Here is a 22,894-nt window from a genome sequence, read left to right on the forward strand (position 1 = left end):
GAAGAAAGAAAAGTCTGAAGGACCCTGGGCCTCCAGTCAAATGTACTGCACAGTGTATATAGTGCTAGTGCAGGACCACAGTTTGCCAGTCATGTTTTTAGCTGTGGAAAGCAGTGAAGAGCTCAAACTTAGCTGCAAAGGCTGTGGTTGGGGGCTAGAAGGGGAAAACTCACTACCAAAGCTGCTGGTGTGTGTAGAGGTCAGTGTTTAGGCAGATGAAACACATGGTTGTTGTGGAAAAAATACCGGGTTATGGATCCTGGTCCTGGGAGGGGGCAGGAGAGCCTTCTGAGTCTCAGGCAACAATGTTATGGTAAAAATAAGATGCTGTGGATCCCTGAGGGGTGCAGCTGCAGAAATGTTGCAGGTCCCTGAGTCAGGAAGGAAGCCCCCCAATGGCCTGCAGGTCATGACAGTCAGCAGTTCCTAGGCACAGAGTAGCATGGTAGGTGAGAGACTGAAATGGATAGGCACGCAATGCAGAGGAAGTCGGTATTTTCTTAGTGGGTTTTGGAGAGGTAAGGGAAAAAGGGAGAAGGGAAGATGGGGAAATAGCATAGAGAGAGGCAGAGAGAGAGAGAGAAACAGAGAGAAGGGGAAGGGGAGAAGTGGGGAAAAGAGAGAGAGGCAGAAGCTACCTAGAGAGAGATGGAAAGAAAAGGCTCAGGCTGCAGGCAGGAAGGAAAATCTGCCTGCCTCAGTGTTGGACAGGGAAGGGAGTGGGAGGGGTTGGTCTCTTAAAAGGAGAGGAAAGACCATTGCACCTCATACTTGTAAACCCTCTCAGCCCCACCTTTCTAGCCAAAACCCAATCCTTTGAGTCATCCCCATAAAATCTAGAAACACATTATACCCAACCTCAGTAGACTTAATTGGTTGACATGTAGAAACATTCCTTCACTGGCAACCCACACCCACAACACTCTCCTAAGATCCAGAGAGGGCAACAGAAACCAATAATGGAATACCCAGCCAACACAGACAAGACAAGATCTTGATACCTAGATTTCCAATGATTCCCAAATACCCTAGACACCAGAGTAAAAACACAATCAATAGCAACAAGTACAATGTGTCTCTATCAGAATCCAGAAGTGCCAATGAAAGTATGCCCTGAGAAATGCAATATAGCTGAAACATAAGGAAGGACTATAAATAGCTATTATGATCATGCTTAGGGACCTTCTATTGGGTATAAATAAATTCACTAATGAAGTCTAGGAAAACACAAAACAGTAGACTAATTTTTTTTAAAAAAGTCAGCTCAATACTTTAAAATAGATATAGAATCAATTAAAAAAACCCAAACTTAGGTAAAACCAAAAAGCAAAAATTTAGAAATTTAAACAAAAAATTCAGAGGTGAGCCCCTTCAACAGAATACAAGAGATGGAAGAGAAAACTTCAATCATTATGGACAAAATAAAAGACATTGATATACCTTGGTCAAAGAAAATATTAAATCTGAAAGAATCTACACACCAAATATTCACTAAATCTGGGACACTGTGAAGAAACCAAATCCATGAATAATAGGATTGGGGGGAAAAATGTCAAAGGCACAGAAAATATTTTCAAAAATATAGACAAAAAGATCCCTAACCTACATAAAATGTCTATCAAGGTACAAGAACTGCGTAGAGTACCTACTAGAATGAACCAGAACATGTGATTTTCCACAGTGCACAATAAGCAAAACACTAAATGGACAGAAGGAAAAAAGGGTATTAAAAGCTTCAAGGGAAAAAGGTATCATGTAATGGCAGACCAATTTTTAAAAATGCCTGAGTTCTCAATGAAGACCCCCCAAACCAGAACTGACTGTACAGATGTTCTACAAACTCTGAGACCACAGATGATAGCCAAGACTAGTGTATCCATTGAAACTTTTATTTATAATTGAGGTGTAAAGAAAAACATTGTGTGATTAAAACCAAAATACAGCATTATTTATCCCCAAGTCTAGTGCTACAGAAGGCACTAGAAGGAAAACTTCAATCAGAAGAGATTAATCACACCCAAGAATGTGGAAGAAATAAATAATTTCAGACCAGCAAATCAAAAGGAGGGAAAAGAAAACCCACACACTAATAACAACAGCAACAAAACAGGAATAAACAAACACTGCACATTGATAACTCTCAGCATCAGTGGTCTCAATTTTCCTGTAAAAAACAGCACTTGGGACACAGAGGCATGTGGATCTCTGTGAGTTCGAAACCAGCCTGGTCTACAAGAGCTAGTTTCTGGACAGGCACCAAAGTTAAAGAGAAACCTTGTCTCAAAAAACGAAAAACAAAACCAAACAAAAAAATACAGACTCAATATTGGATTTGAAAACAGAATCTGTCCTTTTGTTACAATCAAGAAACGTAGCTTAATGTTAAGTATAGATATCATCTCGGGGAAAAAGATTGGAAAAAGATACTGCAAGCAAATTGGTCCAAAAAGCAAGCCAGTTAATCATTTTTAACAACTGACAAAATAGACTTCAAACCAAAACTAATAAGAATTAATCAGAAGAGATCATGAAAAATACTTAAATACTCATCAAAGAAAAAGTCCACTAAGAAGACATTGTGGTTCTAAATATGTGTGCAATAACAAAGACACACAGGTTCATAAAAGAAAGACATTGCATTTTAATTCACGCATTGACCCTCACCCAGTGATAATAGGTGACTTCAATATTACAGTTTCACCAATAGACAAACCACCTACATAAAAGTTGAATAGGAAAATACTGGACCTAAGCTACATTGTAAATCAAATGTACATATCACACTAATAGAATATTTCACCAAACACAAAGGAGTAGATCTTCTTTTCAACACATTATAGAATTTCCTTCAAAATTGACTACATAGTTGGATACAAAGCAACTTTAACAGATACAAGAAACTTGCAATAGCACCCTGAAGGAGGCTATTACACTACTATGGACTAAGGGAAATAACAAAAAGAGAAAAAACAAACAAATAAAATTGAAAATTTATGGGAACTGAGCAACTCATTACTAAATGAAAAGTGAATCAAGATAGAAATTTAGGAAAAAAAATGAGAACATTTTAGAATGAAATAAAAATGATAACACAGAATATGCAAATCTAGGGGAAAAATGAAGATTATCCTAAGATAATAATTCATGCTTCTAAGATTCTACATAAAAAAATCAAGAGATATTATGTTAGTAACTTAATTATATATCTGGAATCTCTAGAACAAAAAGAAAAATTGTATAAAACCCAAAAGGAGTAGACATTAAGAAACAATTAAATTCTAGGCCAAAATCAATAAAACATAACAAACAAAAAATAATAAAAGAATCAATAAAATGAAGAGTTGGTTGTCTATATTAATAAGATTGACAAACTTTTAACCATATTAAATAGTAGACTAAGAGAGGAGATTTAAATCAATAAAATTGGAAATAAAAGTGGGGTGATAACAGACACAGAGAATTAAGGGAATAATAAAGACTGTTAAAAAAGTGTTTATTATATTGGAAAGCCTAAAAGAAATATATACATTTCTTGCTATATGCCACCTACCACAATTAAATCAAGATCAAATAAGCAGTTTAGACAGATTAATGACTCCTAGTCAATAGAAACAGTAATTAAAATTCTCCCAACCAACCAAAAAAAAGCCCAAGGTCAGACATATTCAGTGCAGAATTCTACCACTCTTTTAAAAATTAATGCCAATGTTTTGCAAACTATTCTGAAAATGGAAACATAAGGAGTAATGCCCAATTCATTAATGAAGTCACAATTACCCTGATACTCAATACATACAAAAAACAAACCAAATAGAATTAAAGACCAATTTCCCTTCAGTATTTAAGATCAAAAATTCTCAATAAAGTACATACAAAACAAATATAAAAACATATAAAAAGTTCACACATATGTCATGATGAATCAAGTATGCTTTATACCAGAGATGCAGGGATGATTCAACACACAAATTAGTAAATATGACTTGTCATCTATACAGATTGAAAGAAAAACACCCATGTGATCATAAAATTAGATTTAGGAAAGGCCTTTAATGAAATACAACACTCCTTCATAATGAAAGTCTTTGAAATATTAGGGATGCAAGATATATATCTGAACATAATGAAGACATTTTACAACAAGTCCACTGCTAACATTAACCTAAACAGAGATACATTCAAAGCATTTTCACTGTAATCAGGAAAAAGAAAATTTTGTCTGCTCTCTCCATATCTATTCAATACAGTGCCTGAAATCTAGTTGGATCATTTGTTTTCTTGTTACACAGTTTTACGAGTTCTTTTTACATTTTGGGTATTAATACTCTGTCAGATACAGACAAAGTCATCAACTATGGTGACTGGCCTATAAGATAGGTTGAAGCAATAATGGCACAGAAGCTGTGGGAGTCACCAGCCACAATCTTATTGGAATTAATGAACACGCCATGAGATGAAACACATGTCCAACACTGCTGAGGTGGCCAAGAACCCAAGACTAGATAGGTGAGGGATCTATGGAAAACCTAAATACTACTCTTCTACTGAAGGAACATAGCAACAAAATGACTCCTAATGACATTCTGCTATACTCATAAAACGGTACCTTTTTCAGCCATCATCAGAGAAGTTTCTGAGAAGCTTCTTCCTACATTAGAAGGAACAAATACAGAGGCCTACAATTGTACAAGGTGCAGAAAATGAGTGTACCTGGAATACTCAACCCTAAATGAATTACCTGCATCAAATGCCTCCCCTCAAGGCTCATGCAACTCTGTGGAAGAGAAAGTGGAAAGAAGGTAAGAGACAGTAGGGATGGAAGATACCAAGGATACAAGAACTTTCAGGCATGACAGCACTGAGACACATATGAACTCACAAATTATGGAAGCATACACTGTGTATATTCAGGTCTAAGTTAGATAGAGCTGAGAGGATATATAGACAAAAACTTCCATCTGTTACCTAGGAACTATCTCCAATTTATAACTTCAAACAACAAAAAATTAATTTTCTCCAATGGACATTCATTGGTTATATAAACCATGCTTAAGGGCAGGCTCCATGGTCAGCAGTAAGAAGCCAACATAGAAACTAATTCAGTGGGATTTTTGGAAGTGTTGGTCTCATAATGCTCATCTGGGCATTTTTAAACTTTACATATCATTGGGTTATTATGGTTTCTAAGTTTGCATCTTTTTTTTAGTTTTGTCTTTGTGTGAGTGTGTGTGTGTGTGTGCGCGCGCAGTGGCTGTATGTGCTTTTATGACTTTTCATTGGCTCATTTTTGTTTGTTTTGTCCTGTTGTTTTCTACTTCTTCTATCTTATCTTGTCTTTTTATTTTTATTGTTATTGTTATTTTTCAGTGACTATTTTCTAATGACACAGAGAAAGAAAGGTGTGTATTTGAGGGGTCCAAAGAGTGCAGAGGACCTGGGAGAAGTTGGGCAATGAGAAAACCATAATCAGAATATATTCCATAAAAATATAATTTCAATAAAAAATAAACTGCACAAAATCAAAGGAAAATTATTTGATTTCATTTATTAAATAAAATTTGTGGAATTCTAGGAATTTGAAGCGGGCATCTTTACTGGTTCCAAAAGAAAAAAAAATCAAGCTGACAGGACCAGGGGATACACGTGGAGAATAAAGACAGAAGAAGGAGGAAGTAGGAATGGGAGTTTCAGGCAAGTTGCAGAAACAGAAAATTCCAAAGTCAAGTGGAAAGAGTGATCCCTGGGAATGATTTGGCAAGGTTGTTTCAAGTCAGATTCTGCCTTTTAAGTTTGAGATACATGGGAGTTTTAAGGATTGAGTAATGCCAAAGTCAACCCCTGTAGGAAATCATGCTGATATCTATCTGTTCTCTAGTGACAGGGTCAAATAAAATCACTTCTATTGGTAATAAGCTAGTCTCACAGGCAAAGGTTAGCTCTAGTTGATAAGAAGGCCTAGAGGAAATTTGCTAAAGTTTGTATCATTTTACAACAAAATATCTTGCATTTAAAATTAAATCAATTTTGAAATTGTTGAAAACTACCAGGATTGTATGAATCCAACTTTTACTGATTATCATAAATTCTGCTTTCTTCATGTGAAATAGACTGCACTTAGCATTGATGGTTGTACGTGGAAAAGCAGATGCAAAGGGTTGGTATTGAATGCTAAAGTATGATAAAGAGATTAGGATTGAGAGAGATTAGTAGGCATAATATTGACATATCTATGAGTTGAGTTTCTTGGCAAAGAATAAATCATAGTTGGAGAAGAGAAAGCAGCCAGGGACAAAACCTGGAAGCATGCCAACTGGAAGTTGCATGCCTTGAATTGATTTTCTAGGCCTAAAAATGTTTTACTTTTGGCATCATTTACCTTTGTAATTTCTCAGAAGAGAAGTGGTGTGTGTGTAAGGGAATGTGGAGGGTGTTTGATAATTACATTTTACTCAGATGCTGTCTCTTATTTTTCCATATCATTCTTCCAATATAAAAAGTGGTAAACTTATTTCTTGTTTTTCATTTTTTCTCCCATTGTTATCTGATTTGAAGATACTTTGAAGACACTTGTTGGGGTGAATCATCCTTATTTTTTCTGGCTCTTTTCAACTTTTAATTTCTAAGTGTTCCTAGTTATTACTTTATATCTGCTGGAGTTACTTGTACCTAGGTCAGAAGTGGTCAATACAAAAAAAAAGTCCTAGTTTCCATTCCAACATAAAAATGATCCAGCACAGAAGCTTCTGCATCAGTCTCCTGCAAGATCCAAAGATGAAACTTTATTTGAACAGTACTTAATCCTTTATGTACATAATTGTAGTCAGTGAGTATGCAAACATTCAAATAGTTGACCCAGGGTTAGCAGTGTAGAAAAGAGTAAATATTTTATTAATTAATTAATGCATGTGTTTCTGTCTTGCATTTCTTTTCAGGGGACCAAAGAAATAAATAAAGAGATTATCACAAATTCCTGGATACAACAGACCACTGCAGGACAGGGAGGCCAGCATTTCTCTCTAGCATCAACACTAGAAGATTAGCTCATTTCTAGAGATCTCTAAAGATGCGCTCTTAATGAATGAAAAGTGTCAGTTCTCTGAGCATAATTTGAAACCTGAATGAGTGATTTTCTTCTTACTGGAAAAAATACTTAGCAAAAGCAATTGAAAGAAGGAAAGGTTTATTTTGGCTTGAAGTTTAACGGAATACACTGAACTATGTCGTGGAAGGAAGCAATAGAGTGTGAGTGGCTCTGAACTGAGGCACAAAAGCATGAAGCAGTTGCTCATTACTTCTGCAGCTAGGAAATAGAGAGAAACAAATACTGGTCCTCAGATTCCTACTCCCTTTTTTCCTTTTTTTATTTTTCAGTCTTCAACTCTAGTCCATGGGAGTGCGTCTTCCCACCCTAGTTAAGAAGTGTGTCTCCCAGGGTGATTCCAAGTTTAAATAAGTTGATAGTGAAGATGGACCCTAACAGCAGCACTGCCTATGACATGCCCATTATCCAATTTATATGTCTCAAAGTAAATAAATACTAGTGAACAAAATTGTCTTTTCTAGTATATAAAGATGATAACATATGTGTTGCCTATTTGATCATTGGGACTTTTTATACTGAAAGTATTACTACTCCATCTGTTTAATCTATCTTTTGGCATTGACATTATGTTAATTACTTTGTTAGAATCTAGGTTTACAGAGTTATTTAAACCATGACTTCTATGACTGAGAAGTTAATAAAAATGAAGGCAAGTAAAGCATAGTACTAAGGCACTACAATTAATTCTGGACATGGGGCCACAGAGTGACCAGATAAGGGCAATTACCTGCTTGTTGGGTTCCAGAAAAATTTGATCTAAATGAAAATGAGATTTCAAGAGTCATGTTGGAGGAATAAAAGTTACCAAGAGAGAAAGGAGATAATCAATAGTACAGATAAAACGAAGTCAAAGAAGTCAAAGAAGTAGCAAAACTTACAAAGTTTAAAAAGAAGTGGGATACAAATGACAGGCAGCCTATTCATTTTAAAACACACAGAGAAGACAAGGTCAGTTTTACCAGGATGAAAATTCAATCTAGCTTACAAGCAATAAAGGGTTTTCAATGCAATAGTGTGTAAACACTAAAGATTATCCAAAGAAATAGAAACAGTAGGTATAGAAGTGTAGGTATAGATAGAATCTGACAGTTATAAAAGTCCGAGCAAGAGGGGACCTGCTTTTGTAAGTCCTAGAGTCTGAAACCCAGGTGCTCTGGTGCCCAGAGCGAGAGAAGAAGGGGTTATCAGCTCACGAAGACCCAGATTCTGCTTTCTTCCTTGTTTAACTCTTCAATGGATAGGCAATGGATACATCCACCTGTCACACTCATGAGGGTGGATGTTCTTTATATGCCATGTTGATTTTAATGCCACCCTTTTTCAGAAACTCCCACAGACATAACCAGAATCCATGTTTTAGCACCTATATGGGCTTCCTTGAGGAAGCTCAAGTAGATACATAAAATTAGTAATTTCAGAGGCTGTCAGTTTAGATATGTGGATTATTGACACTGTCTTGATGCAATTTCAGAGCCAAGATCAAGATGGGGGAATAGGGAAGATGGAAGGAGGATCTTTAGGAGTGTTTGCACAAGTGCACTTAAGATGTATAGTGGGCTTTGTATATTGTTGTTCAAATGCTGTTCTTGATTTGAGTTATGATAGTGGAAGTAGAGAATAATAAAAATATTTAGATATATTAAAGATTAAGTTGAAGAGAACTGGTGGCTGGTGGGAAAGGAAAGAACAAACAAGGCAAGTGTCTCTTGATTATCTTTAGTAGTGGGTGGAACCCACTCTTCAGTCTGTTAAAGAATTAATATGGATGGCACCAGCCTTTAGAAACTAAAGAACTTAAAACTCATGGGCACGATGATTAGCATATGTGAGTCCCCCGAAACCTCCCACGCCTAAAAACTAAAGACATCCACTAAGACAAGATAGTGAGTTAGGATTCAAATGATTCTTGATAGATTGCACTGTACTTAGATAGATATGAAAGATGGACATAAGGAATGATGCATTTTTTTCTATGCAGAAATTATTATTACTACTTACAATTTCCATACATATCTGCTAGTTGATGTAAGCAAATACATTTTGCTGTAAATATTTTAATTATAGTGCCAGTTTTTGTGAACAAATATGAACTCAAAGCATTCTGTTTACACTATCCAAAGATGCTAACAATAATACAGTATTTGGTATATGTGACTGACTGAGCATAATCAAAATATTACCCTTGTAATAAGAATTCATGGAAACATTTGTGAGCACTTCTGTTTATCTATAAACATTAGAGGACTTCTCAATGGAACAGTCACTGCCGGAAGATGGGAGAATGTGGTTATCCATTTCCTATGGGTAGTTGGGTCTCACACTGTGACAGTTGGGTATGACTACTTGTTGTACTTGGTAGCTGAGAGTTTTGCTAGTTAAACAAAGCCATGAGTTCATTATTTTTCAACCCCAGTAGAAGCAATCTATGTGTCCATTCAATTCCATACAGCCTCTCTTTACTCTTACCAAAGTAGCTTACAGCTATATGTTTAATAAAATTATTGGCTTTGCCTCGGTCCACAGTCTAAGACAGAGCTAGCGGATGGAATTTTAGCCTCTGCAAAGGACATCTCTGAACTGGAAAGTTGGCTGAGATGGGCTCAGAGGTAATTTTTATGGACACTTACTGGCAAGATTCACAGTTCATGAAGACTGCAAAACAGGTGCTTTAAAACTATTTCTTTATAGTACTGGAAAGTTTGAATTGGCTTTTCTTGCATTGCATGGAAATGTCAATATTTGTGTTAGCTTTAGAGATGAAGACAAATAGACAGAGGTTGGTATCAGGTATTAAGAACACCACTTAAGTACAAGGAGACTCTGGGGACCAAACCTCAATTATTAGAATTATAAACTGCAAATTAGGGATGAAATCTAGTTATCATTAATTTTATCCTTTTAATTCCCTTGAATACCTATCAAGTTAGAAGTTAATAATGAAAATAGCATCTAGCTACTGGAGAAACCATTTTCCTATAGCACACCTCCACTATAGTGAATATGGCCACCATATCAACTCTAAATACTGTACCTATAGTGGAATAGTATTTAATAGTGTATTTTTATAAGGGACTTTTATCTTTCTGTGATAAAAGGTAACCTGAGAATAACAATTTAGGGAAGAAATCATTTATTTTGCATTAATATCTAGAGGAATAGAGTCCGTTGTGGCAGAAAGGTAATGGCAGTAGGCAGGCATGGTGGCAGCAGCAGGAACCAAGTTGATGACATTTTTATACACTCACAGGAAGCAGAAAGAAAACAGGAAGGAAGGTGGGCTATAAGGCCTCAAGGCCAATTCCAGGGACTGACTTCTTTACTAATGCTTTACCTCCTGACTATTTCATAACCTCTTAAACAGTACCACCAAGTAGGGATCCATTGTTCAAAAACATGAGCCTACAGAGGATGCTTCTGACTCTGACCACCACAGTATTTTACACAGATTTAGATGTGTACGTTTGAAGCCTTTGCGTTCTCATGCATGTTTGTCATATAATTTTCATCTAGGTAGAAACACATATAGTTTCTACTGTCCAAGAACGTTTTCTCTGGCTACTTTCCAGTAGTTTCTCTTCAGTCCAGCTGCAGTTATTGCTCCGAGTTCTATCTTTTTTTATTATTCATTTTGTTTGTTCTTATCTCTGTATTAGTGTTATTTATTGTGGTATTATTTATTTTTCGTATGCATCTTTCTGAATTCAGTGTGAGGCTTTTGAACTGATTCATGTTGGTGCCTATATCAGAAATGATTGATTGTACCCACAGTGTATTGGTAGTATATCAACGAGCAACAAAAGCATTCATAAAAGTCTAGGACAAGGGACCAAGCCTCTGTGTTGAAATGTGCAAAACTCTAGAGTCACAGAAGTAAAAGTGTTACACTTAAAACAACAATATATATGTGTGTGTGTATATATATATATATGTATATGTATATATATATGAAATTCCTGAAATGTTAAATAAAAGAGGAGAAATATTTTATTAGTGGATTGCAAATCCAAAAACACTCAATGCATTAATTTTTTTTATTATTTTAGTCAACCCAGCTAAAGTTATAGAGTGCCTTTGATGTTTGAATTTATACAGGAAAAAAATGGCCAAGACCAGAAAATAATCTTCATAATAACTTTGGCAGATGATTTAAAGTTCTTCCTACTACTGTGTGTAAACTGTATTATGTTAAGGCAATGCAATATTGTCAGGATGGGGATATACATAAATATTATGCTATGTGTACATCTTGTATGTTATGTAATCTTATCATACTTTATATATTTATTTGAGATAGGATCTCACTGGGTAGCTCCGGTTAGCTCGGAAATCATGTAAATCCACCTGTTTCTGCCTTATACTTTCTGAAATTGAAGGCATGGGGTACAAAGTCCAGCTTGTTTGCTTTTAACTTTTAAAATATTGTCAATATTATTGTGAATATGTGTGTATAATGTGTGTGAGTATGCACAAATATCTGAAATTTTACTCATGCAGGAGTCAGTGAACACTTTCTGGGGATCTCTTCTCTCTTTTCACTGTCAATTCAGGGCCTCAAACTCAGGTCCTCAGGCTTGAACAGCAATTAATTTACTGTAAGGAACCATCTATCCATCTCATATTATATATTACATGTTAATAATATTTTATGTCATATTCTGCACTACATTGTCTTATCAGCAGAAGACCAACATCTATAGTAGCAGTTCCACATGATTATAATGAGAGGTGCCTAGATCAGGAGTTGAGGAGGAATATGAATATGATCAAAATACAAAGATTATAGTATCATCGAATCTTCCTGCAACCTGTGATATAGACATTGGATGCTGTGGGCACAGCTCTGTATTGTCCATCCACTGAGAAAGTAGCTTCACTAGACATCTCTCAGAAGGCATCTCCATCATAACTTGAGGCTGAAATACAGTCTTATATATTTTTGTTTATATGAATAATTACACCAATTTAATTTGAATGTTTAACCGACTTTACACTTCCTAAATATGTTATCATCTTGCATGTGGCAGATTTTGGTTCCTTGAGCTTTATTTGAAATTTTCTTGTGCATGATCATGAGATAATTTATTCCTTGATTTTACATGGTTTAAATTCTCCCATGCAGGCTAAACTAATCAGTTGAAAAGTGTTTTTCTTTAAATTTTCAGCAATGGGGATCAAACCCAGGGTGTTCCAGATGTTAGATAAATGCTCTGCCACTAACATACATTCCAACATCTATGCCTCCATGCCTCTTTTTGACTGTTTGGGATATTATTATATTTTGTTCTCCATATTTGATTTTGAAATTTTTGGGATACTAATCTACACAAAAGGTCAATAGATGTTGAATATGTCTTACATGTGCATCTATGTGCAAAAATTTTAAGTTACAGATTCCATTTATTTTATAGATGTAGAACAGTAAGATAATGTTTCATCTGCCAATTTTGTTTTTGTGCAGAATTAGTTAATTTGATTTATATTTTAAAAATTATTGGTATAAATTGTTTCACAGAATTCTTTCACTGTTACCCACATTTTGGAATCTATAGCATGGTGACATTTTATTTCCATATGAGTGTGTGTGTGTGTGTGTGTGTGTGTGTGTATGTATACACACACTCATATATATATATATATATGTGTGTGTGTGTGTGTGTATGTATACACACACTCATATATATATATATGTGTGTGTGTGTGTGTGTGTGTGTGTGTGTGTTTATCCAATACACTGTGAATATGTATATATGAGTGTGTCCATATATGCAGACACAGCTTTTTGTCTGTATATCTGGATATGTAAATATCATTGCTCACATTTCAAACAAATACTTTTCAGCTTAGTTATTTTTCTAATATATTCTTAATTTTACTTTGTCTTCTATTATATTTTAAATAGTTTTTGTCTCAGGTATAAAAGATTTTCTTATTTTTCTGAAGAATTTAGTAAGTTTTATAATTAGTACCCCAAAAAGCTTGATTGTGACAGGCCTCCCCTACATATAATATATAATTGTATGTTACGTATTATACACGATTGGCTATTTTATACAGAGGGGTGGACAGGTATGGAGACACAATGTCTTGCTGTGTCTTGCCAGGAAGTTGATGTTGCTTGTTGTTAATGTAGCTGGTCTTAAACTCATGTCAATCTTTTTACCAAATATATTGTTTCTAAGTTGTGAGACTTCTGTTCTACAATAGTTCAGAAGCTTTTCAGTTCCTTTGCTTTAATTTAGATGATCTTGGACTTCTGTGAAGGGGAACTGGTCCTCACCAGTTGTTCTATTCATTACCCAAGGTGTCCTTTTGAATTCAAAACAGGGGAATTTTCTTCAATCTTGTCAAGCGCCCCTCAATGTTCATGTAAATAATACTCTGATTGACATCCACTTTCCTTTTGCTACACAAACTTGCTGCTAGACATCAACTTTAATTGGAGACTATCTAGAATTTTAATCAAATCAACAAATAAATTTCTTGCTAGTCTCAATCTGCCATAATTGATACAGTAATTGTGATTTTTTATTATTCTTATAACTTTCTGGATTACAGTTTTTTTATTGTGATTGATTTTTGATAGGCAGAATTTACCATGTTGTTTTCCTACTTTATAATCATTCAACTTGGGATGCTCTAAATCTTTTTTCCCCCCTTAATCTCAACAAAAGCTTTTGTTTTCAGTTTCTTTTTGCAGTGTCTTTAAGAATATGCATGCATATGCTAATCTAGTAGACAATGGAAATATAAAATGTGATCTACAAATACTGCATTGATTTTGAGCAATGCAATCTCCACAAATTTAAAGCTATGTGCAATAGTAGACAATGGAAATATAAAGTGTGATCTAAAAATACTGCATTGATTTTGAGCAATGCAATCTCCACAAATTTAAAGCTATGTGCAAATTATCCATTAATAGCATGCATTTAGATACCAGCGCTTAGGCAGAATGACTTCAGGAATTAGACATACAACTGAACTCCAATCTCAATGAATGGTTGTGGTAAAAAGACACAGAAACACATTTTTAAGGGGAACATTAGAATTAACAGGAAGAATGTGAAAATGCCTGTCTGCTGTTGGGCATCTACACCTTAGTAAATAATAATGTACCTGCATTGGCTTACAAATAATTTGTGCTTATTATAGCCAGTTATTTGAGATAATTAACCTTGTAAAGGGTGGCCGTTTATTGACTCATAGTGTTGGACATTCAATCAAGAATGGGCAAATCTATTTGTTCTGTCTCTGGTTGGATAGCTTATCACCATGGCACACCTAGAAACAAAATGCTCACATTTTGATCTCAGGTAAAGACAGAGAAATAAAAAAGCTCAAGGCCCTCAAATGTCACATAAGGTTAGATAGACTCCTTTGCCAAGAACTTCTCACTAGGCCCTATCATTGTAAGACCAGCAGTGCTTATAATACAATAGTGCCTCCTAGGGACCAAACCCTTAATGCCTATTCCTTCGTTAGATGGTTTAACAAAGTTGGTAGCACCATGGCAATGCAATACTTTACTGGTCTGTAAGGCTGTTGGAAGAAGCTTGGAGGAGCTACGTAGAACTGTGTACTTACTATGTTTTCTGTGAGATTAAAGCTCTGCATATACCTATGAAAATATTTTTAGCTATTTCTGTGCATTCAAACCTAACAGAGGGAACTTTAAAAACAATAGCAGGATTACCAATACAACAGTGAAATGAAGACCTAAAAATTGAAAAGATCAAATTTCCACCCTCCTGAAGGCTCTAGATTCTGCTCTTTAGCAGAAAAGTCAGAGAGGGTGGAGTGGATGAATATAAATGCTGATACTTAAGGGTTCTGTGGAGTGTCCTACTCTGCACTGCTAGCTAAGACTATTTGCCTTTTTTATTGAGATGCATTACTTAGCTTGCTTTATCATGTTTAATGAATAAGGCTCCATGACATTTCTCGTTTTGGTGTAGGAGGACCTTCTGTTTGTGTGTTGCTTTCATTGGTTAATGAATAAAGAAACTGCCTTGGCCTAGTTGATAGGGAAGAACTTAGGTAGGAGGAGAAGACAGAACTAAATGCTGGGAGGAAGAGAGGCGTGGTAGGAGAGAGATACCAGAGACAGACATGCTGAAATTTTCCTGGTAAGTCACTGCCATGTGGATACACAGATTGATAAAAATGGGTTAAATCAAGATGTGAAAGTTAGCCAATCAGAGGCTAGAGCTTATGGGCTAAGCAGTGATTTAATTAGTACAATTTCTCTGTGGTTATTTTGGGGCTAAGCTAACTGGGCGACCAGGAAAAACAAGGGATCCTTACAACATTGTTTTGTCTTTAGTTTGGGTTTCATTTTTATATGGAAAATCCATAATTGATGTAATCTATATCCTGTCTTTTATACATGTCCTCATGTACTGCTAGAGATATAGTAACATGTATACTAACACATATAGCCCTGTGTTTATGCACTCATACATTAGCCTTAGGATTAGCCTGGGAGGTGCTGTGAAGTATTCTGTGGAAGGTGTTTTCTGTTGTGGTTTTGAGTCACCCTGAGGTATAATTATTTTTTATTAAGTACTAGAAATCTGTGTTTCTTTCTCCAGTTAGTGTGTATGTGACTATAAGGGTGGCAAGCAAACTCTCTCTTTGCCATGACATAAAAGGATTGTGAGACTTTCTGAGCTCACAAACATTGCTCCTGTTATTTTGTGTTCTTCTTCTCTGGTGGCCATGCGGATTTCACTGTTTTACTTGAGCTATTTCTATCCTTGCCTCCGTGTGTAGATCCTGGAGATTTAGAACTGGATCCTGTTCAAGTTAGGATTCAAACCTGATATTTCTGTTTCCTTGGAAACCTAAAAACCAATTCCTTCTATAGTCGAGGCTGGTAGATTTTGGCATCGGTGTATAGTGCTTCATTCCTCAGCTCAGTCTTAAAATATCCTAAAATACTGTAATAAGTCTGTCACTTTTGAGCGTGAGTTGGTTGCAGGTCGTTTTTTTTTTTATGTTGATGAATCTCAACCACCCAGACTGTCTCCATTTTTGATACAGACTCGAGATCAGCTGAATTTCTTTAAATTTTATACTTCCATTTAACAAAAATAATCAGACATAACTGGGTAATGGTGACACACACCTTTGATCGCAGTACTCAGGATGCAGAGGCTGGCAGATCTCTGTGAGTTCAAGACCAGCCTGGTCAAAAGAGTAAGTACTAGAAAAGCCAGGAATTCACAACACAGTGAAACCCTGTCTTAAAAAACTGGAGATTGGAAATAGACAAGAGTCCCAGGTAACCTCGGGTGCATGGGGAGGGGGGCTTGTTGGAAGGGGAGAGAGCTAGAGAGTAGGGAGTAGGGGAGGAATGGGGAAAGTTCGGGGGATTGGGATGGGGGGGAGAGAGGAAGGATGGATATGGGATCAGGGAAGAATATATCTCAACTAAGGGAGTCATTTTAGGGTTTTCAAGAGACTTGATTATAAATGGGATCCCAGGTCCAAGGAGAGATCCCCAGATTGTTCTCTGTACAGAGGAGAGGGTGCCTGAATCGGCCTTGGCCCATAACCATACTGATGAATATTTTGCTTATCACCATAGAACCTTCATCTGGCAATGGATGGAGATAGAGACAGAGACCCACATTGGAACACTGGACTTAACTCCCTAGGTCCAAACGAGAAGCAGAAGGAAAGAGAACGTGAGCAAAGAAGGCAAGACCAGAGGGAACCTTCATCCGATGATGGATGGCGATACAGACGGAGACCCACATTGGAGCACTGGACTGAGCCCCCCAAGGTCCAAATGAGGAGCAGAAAGAGGAAGAACATAAAAAAGGAAATCAGGACGGCGAGGGATGCGATCACCCACTGATACAAGGGGACTGATCTAATGAGAGTTCACCAAGGCCAGTTGGACTGGGACTGAACGAGCACGTGATCCAACCAGATTCTCTGAATGTGGCTGGCCCGGAGTCTTTCTGAAAAGCCATTGACAATGACACTGGGACTGGTTTCCTCTGCATATACTGGATTTTTGGGATCCAGTCTGTCTGGATACTCACCTTCCTGGACCTGGAGGGAGGGGGGAGGAACTTGAACTTCCCACAGGGCAGGAAGCCCTGACTGCTCTTAGGGATGGAGAGGGAGGAGGAGAGGGAGTTGGGGAGTGGGAAGGTGTTGGGAAGTGGGGCTGAAATGGAAACTTTTATAATTTAATAAACTTTGGAAAAAAACAAAAATAGAAAGAAAAAGGATTTCAGAAACCACTGGGAAGATGTTAGGCTGCCTGAGTTGTCCTTATACAAAGAGGAGTTAGTTCTTGGAGAAAATTAATGGGGCTACGCAAATATTTTTAAAACAGCTTCTTCATTATCTTCCTCAAAAAGAAAGGTTATAAATATTGTCAATTAAAACTATTGCTCTCAAGTGTGTCACTCTAATACAAGCACCAACTTACTGAAATAGAGATTGCTGGGTCCTGCTCTTACATTCATGATATCTCCATGTAGCCCGGGAATGAACAGTCAGCCAAGTCTCCAGTATTGAAGCTTCTGGGCCTGGAACCTCAAAGGAGACACAGAAAGGACGTTGATTTGGGGTCTCAACTGGGCCACTGAAAAACATCTGAAGAAGTAGACAGAACACGGTTTCATTTCTAATGAGGAATCAAATTGGATGATCTCAGATAACTAATGCACTGGTGAACTTTACTGAGCTCATCCATTCTCTTATCTCCTTGTTAATACTGAAGCCTATGCTGTATTCTGAAGATTCCATAACAAATAGTCATTGATAAGGACCAGTCCCTGCTAGTAGAAGCTTCCATCCTTCCAGGATTGGCAATTTTATCAGAACAGATAAGAATGGTAATCCAATGCTGTATGCTTAGCATACTAGAGGCTGCAGGATTGTAGTCAGTCATCACAGATGTTGAAGGCAGGTATAGTTTGGTAATGACTGTACTCATTTTTCTGTCTATGTCTTGGCATCACAGAGGAATGTGACTCTTCCAATTCACAGATAGGTAGAAAGAATTAACATGTTCCCCCCAAGTTTACATATGCCCTGTATGCCTACAAATCTTGAAGTCCTAAGACACTAAATACCAGACTATAACTTTAAGTACTTTGTGTAGTCAAAAGTAAAATAATACTTCTTTAAGATAGGATTCACACATACTAAAATACATTCACTTAGATGATTAAATTTATTTTTTTTGATAATCAGGCTGTGTGTAGGTTATAATAATAAAAACTTAGAAGCCTTTCATTATGTACATGCACATACACACACACACACACACACACACACACTCAGACATGCCTGTGTATGGATTATAAACTCTGTGTCATTCTTCACATTCCCACTTTTTAGTTGCAAAGATTTGCCTATTCTGAGCAGTTTATAAAAATTAAATCATATAAAATATTGTTCATTATAATCATCTTTTGTTTAATATATTTATAGAGTACTCTCTCTCCCATTCTGTATATGTTTAAATCAAGACTCTACCTTATTATTGCCAACAAATATTCCATTATACAAATATACTGCATTTCGTTTATCCATTCATAAATGAATGAACATTTGAGCTGTTTCAAATTTTTTAATATAATAAGTCATGATGGTATGAATATATACTACCAAGTTTTTGTGCTTTCACATTTTTTCACTGACTATAAGTTTTTTAGGTCACATGTTGATTTTATTGTTCAAAAATAGCTATTCCCTGTAAATGTCTTGAAATATTAATGTAATTAATCTTAATAAAAAATGAGTAGTCACATTTCGAGGTAAAAGAAGATCAGAGAATATGGAGCAGCCACCAGGTTCTCCCTACCTGTTTTATTCCCAAGTCCAAGAGATCCTGTCTACCCCCCCATTTAACACTTCCGGTTTCCTCCTTGAAAGGGCTGAGACTGAAGGCCTGTGCCTCCATTGTCCAGCTCCTATGGTTAACTAGTGTCTAATTCTAGTCTCTGATCTCCAGGCAAGCTTTATTTGTTGGAACACAAACAAAATAGCATGCAAGAATATCTCATCACGAATAAATAGGTATTTGAGAAATTTTTTATTTGGTGATGACAGCTATCCTAATCTTAATGGATTTGAAGAAGGATCTCAATTTTAATGCTTTCTATTCCCCCAAATGAGCTGAATGGTGTTGCTATTTCTTGGGAGTAGTGGTTGTTTGTGAATTTTCTTGAGAAAATTATTTTGTAAATATGAAGGTGGCTTACTTTCTTCTTATTATTGAGTTGCAGGGATTTATTAAATATTCTGCATTCAAGCCCCTTATGAGAAATATGATTTGAATATTTTCTCTTGTCATATGGATAATTTTACACATTAGTGATGGAAAATTTTGTAGCATTAAATTTTAATTTTCATTTTTAGGACAAGTTTGCCTTATATTGCTCCTGCTGACCTTGACTTCAGTTTCTTCTGTCTCAGCTTGCTGAAGTTTGGAACTATCCAAGTCGAAGTAACAAATGTGAATAATTTGGCAGTAGTCTCCTCGGGATGGTGTTCTTTCCCAGATCATGCATATTAATGATTTTGATGATTTTAAGAAATATATACATATGCACATTCATATAATGTTTGATACATATGCACACATGCACACACACATATCCTATACAGAGACAGGTGCAGATATTCAAATTGGAAATCACTTATCTGTCTTAGATTATTTCTACTTCTCAGTTTCATTCTGTTAGTTCATATACCGCTGCCATGCTATTCTGTGCCATCTTATCTGCTGTGGCATTAAATTTGGATTGAAATTAGGTAATTTAATTTCTTCAACTCTGTCCATTTTATGCTCATGCTTATTTCGTTAATTCTGGCTCTCCTGTATTGCCATATAACCACTTAGATTAGCTAGTAAGTTTCTACAAAAGAAAGTAGCATAGATTTTTAGAGGGATTGAGTGTAGAAATCAATTTGTAAGAGCTGAACTTAAAATGGTTAAATGCACATATCAGCTTGATTGGCCATATAATGTCCAGCTATTTGGTCCAATACTACCCTGGGCTTATGGGTGACAGTGTTTTCAGATGAGATTAATGTTGGGATTTGTAGACTTAGGAAAATTGATTGTTTTACTTAATTGATTTGTTCTCATTCACTTGAAAGTCTGAATAGACCTTCTTTGAAGTAGAAAATTGGTTTTTTCCTGATTTCAGACTTATTTTGAGCTCTTCGTTCATTCCCTGGCCTCTCAGCTTTGAGAGTGGAGTTTGTTCACTTCGTCAGTTCTGCTGGTTCCCAGGCTCTGAGGTTTAGGAAGTAGTCATAGCATCTGCTTCCCTGTGTCTCTAGCTTGCTAAGTAAGGATTTGGAGACTTCTCTTTTCTCCAAAGCTGTCTGAGCCAATTCCTGAGAACATCACCTTGTATACATCCCTGTGATTCTGTTCTCTGGAGAAGCCTGAATAATAGTGGTATCATAAATAGAGTAGGATTTGTGGTCCATGGATATGGGATAGCTTTCTTCTTTTGAAATTTAATTTTACTCTATAAGTTTAATAGTTTTAATGTAAAAGTTTATACTTTTTCAGTTAAAGTTCTTCATATTGCATCCTGTTGGACAGTTTTGAAATTGGTATCATTTTATAATTTCTTTGCCATATGGCTCAATGGTAGTATATAACTGATTCGTATAAATTAATCTCCTCTTCTCCATTATTAGTTAACACACTTCATTGTCATATTTTTCTACAAGATACATGTACCCACAGGCAGAAGTAATTTAACAGTGAAGATGTGGTTTAACTCTTGTTTCCTAGTTATCTGGACTTGTACTCTCAGGACAATGTGCATCTCCTTAATCTTGATCCTCAAATTGAGACAGTCAATTCTTTACTATTAACTGTAACATTAGCTGAGGATCCTTACCAGGTGTTCTTTTCAAAGTTTGTTTCTATTATTTTCAGTTATGTGCCCACATGTGTAAATCTGTGTGTGGATTTGTATACATAAGAAGGTAGAGGAAGCAGAACCCCCTGTGGCTGGATTAAAGGTGACTGGAGGACCTTAAGGTAGGGAGAGGAGAGGAGAAAGAGAGAGGTAGGAAGAGATTTAGGGTGCTGCAGGCAGAGCGATAGGAAGCTGTTAACAGAACAAGGGACCAGGGGACCCGGTCTCTGTATCTGAGCAAAGAGTAAGTCATGCCCAGAGAGAGAAAAAAAAGGCCTGTGGCTGAGAGGCTGTGCCCATCACCTCACCCACTTTGACTGAGAATCTCGATAGACATTGTTTCTGACAAAGCTGTGTATTATTCCATGTTGACTGAATGTTTATGGCAAAAGCTTTGGTCAAATATTTTTCCTGTGACTATTAAATTAATCATACACTTTTCACTTTTACTTCTGCTGTTCTACTTATAGAGTGATTAACATTAACACACCCATAAATGTTAACAATTCTCAAATTTATGTTATTAATAATTTATGTTTCTAAATGCCTCAATTCGTTTTTTTTTTTTTTTTTGAGGTGTGGGGCAAAATATCCTACCAGAAGCACCTCATGGGAAAGAGGGTGCATCTATACTAACAGTTCAAGGGTGCGGTCCATGTCAGGGATATTAAAGCAGCAGGGCCTTGCGACAGCCTATCATGTTGCACGCACAGTCAGAATGCAGTTGGCAAAGCGTGCACTGAGATAGCTTTCTCCCTTTTCATGATTTTTATTTAAGTTACTTATTTTAACTTTATATGAATGCATGTTTTGCCTGATTCTTCTCCTCCATACTTCATGGATGACTGGTGCCCACAGAGGCCAGAAGAGAGTATTGAATCATCTGAAAGTGGAATTACAGATGGTTTTGTGTCACCATGTATGTGCTGGGAATCTAACCTGGTTCCTCTACAAGAGCAAGAAATGCCCTAAACTACTCAGCCATCTTTCTACCCTTCTTCTTTTTATAGAATCAAGGCTGCTAACCCTTAGTGTGGTGCTAACTCAGTTAACCTAATTGACATTATCCTTCACTATCATGGCCAGAGGCTAAATAACCTCTTCCAACTCTGCCTGCACACATGTCTCCCACTTGACTTTAGATCTCATCACGTTACTAATGCTATCACAATAATGGCATCTAATTTTGTTGGGTCTGCTTGATTCTTCATGAATCAGATCCAATATTTAGTCTTTCTAGGAGATTTTAAAATATCTGAATTACCAAAATTTTTAATACACTTACAACCCTTTTTAGCTTTATAAGGTATGAGTTTATGTTCTCTTTAGTAGGTGACATTTTCCTTGTAGTTTTCTCCTATTTCTTGGTATCCAAGGACATTCATGACTTTTTTTTTTTTAAATATGGAACGCTTCACAAATTTGCGTGTCATCCTTGCGCAGGGGCCATGCTAATCTTCTCTGTATCGTTCCAATTTTAGTATATGTGCTGCCAAAGCGAACACGACATTCATGACTTTTATAGATGTTTGTAAAGAAACAATACTTATTTACAGTTTTCAATTTTGTCCATGGATTTTCTGCTCTGGTTTTATTAACTTCTACTCTGTCATACTTACTTTCTTTATTTTGCTTGTTTAAGTGATTTTTGCTTTATTAAATGACTATGCTTTGTTATAATGACAGTGGTAGCTCATAAACTCTGGTTTTCTGTGTTTTCATTTCATTTGTCTCAACTTATTTCCCATTTCCCCAATGATTTAGGATTGTGATGTTTAACACTCACACACTTTTAAATTGCCCAAATACCCCTATGTTATTGATTTCTAATTTCATGTAATTATAGCTGAAATATATACTTGGTGTAATGCCAGTGCTC

At 36.2% G+C, this 22,894-nt stretch overlaps 1 non-coding gene across 1 annotated transcript; it reads right to left on the reverse strand.

Moving 5' to 3' along the window:
* Positions 1–22,413: 22,413 nt before the first annotated feature.
* LOC125391978 (U6 spliceosomal RNA) lies at positions 22,414–22,520 on the reverse strand. The gene has a single exon (XR_007229340.3). It is a non-coding gene; the product is annotated as a U6 spliceosomal RNA (small nuclear RNA).
* Between the last annotated feature and the right edge of the window lie 374 nt (positions 22,521–22,894).

Source organism: Myodes glareolus, chromosome 5, assembly GCF_982192425.1.
Source record: "Myodes glareolus chromosome 5, mMyoGla1.1, whole genome shotgun sequence".
NCBI lineage: Eukaryota > Metazoa > Chordata > Mammalia > Rodentia > Cricetidae > Myodes > Myodes glareolus.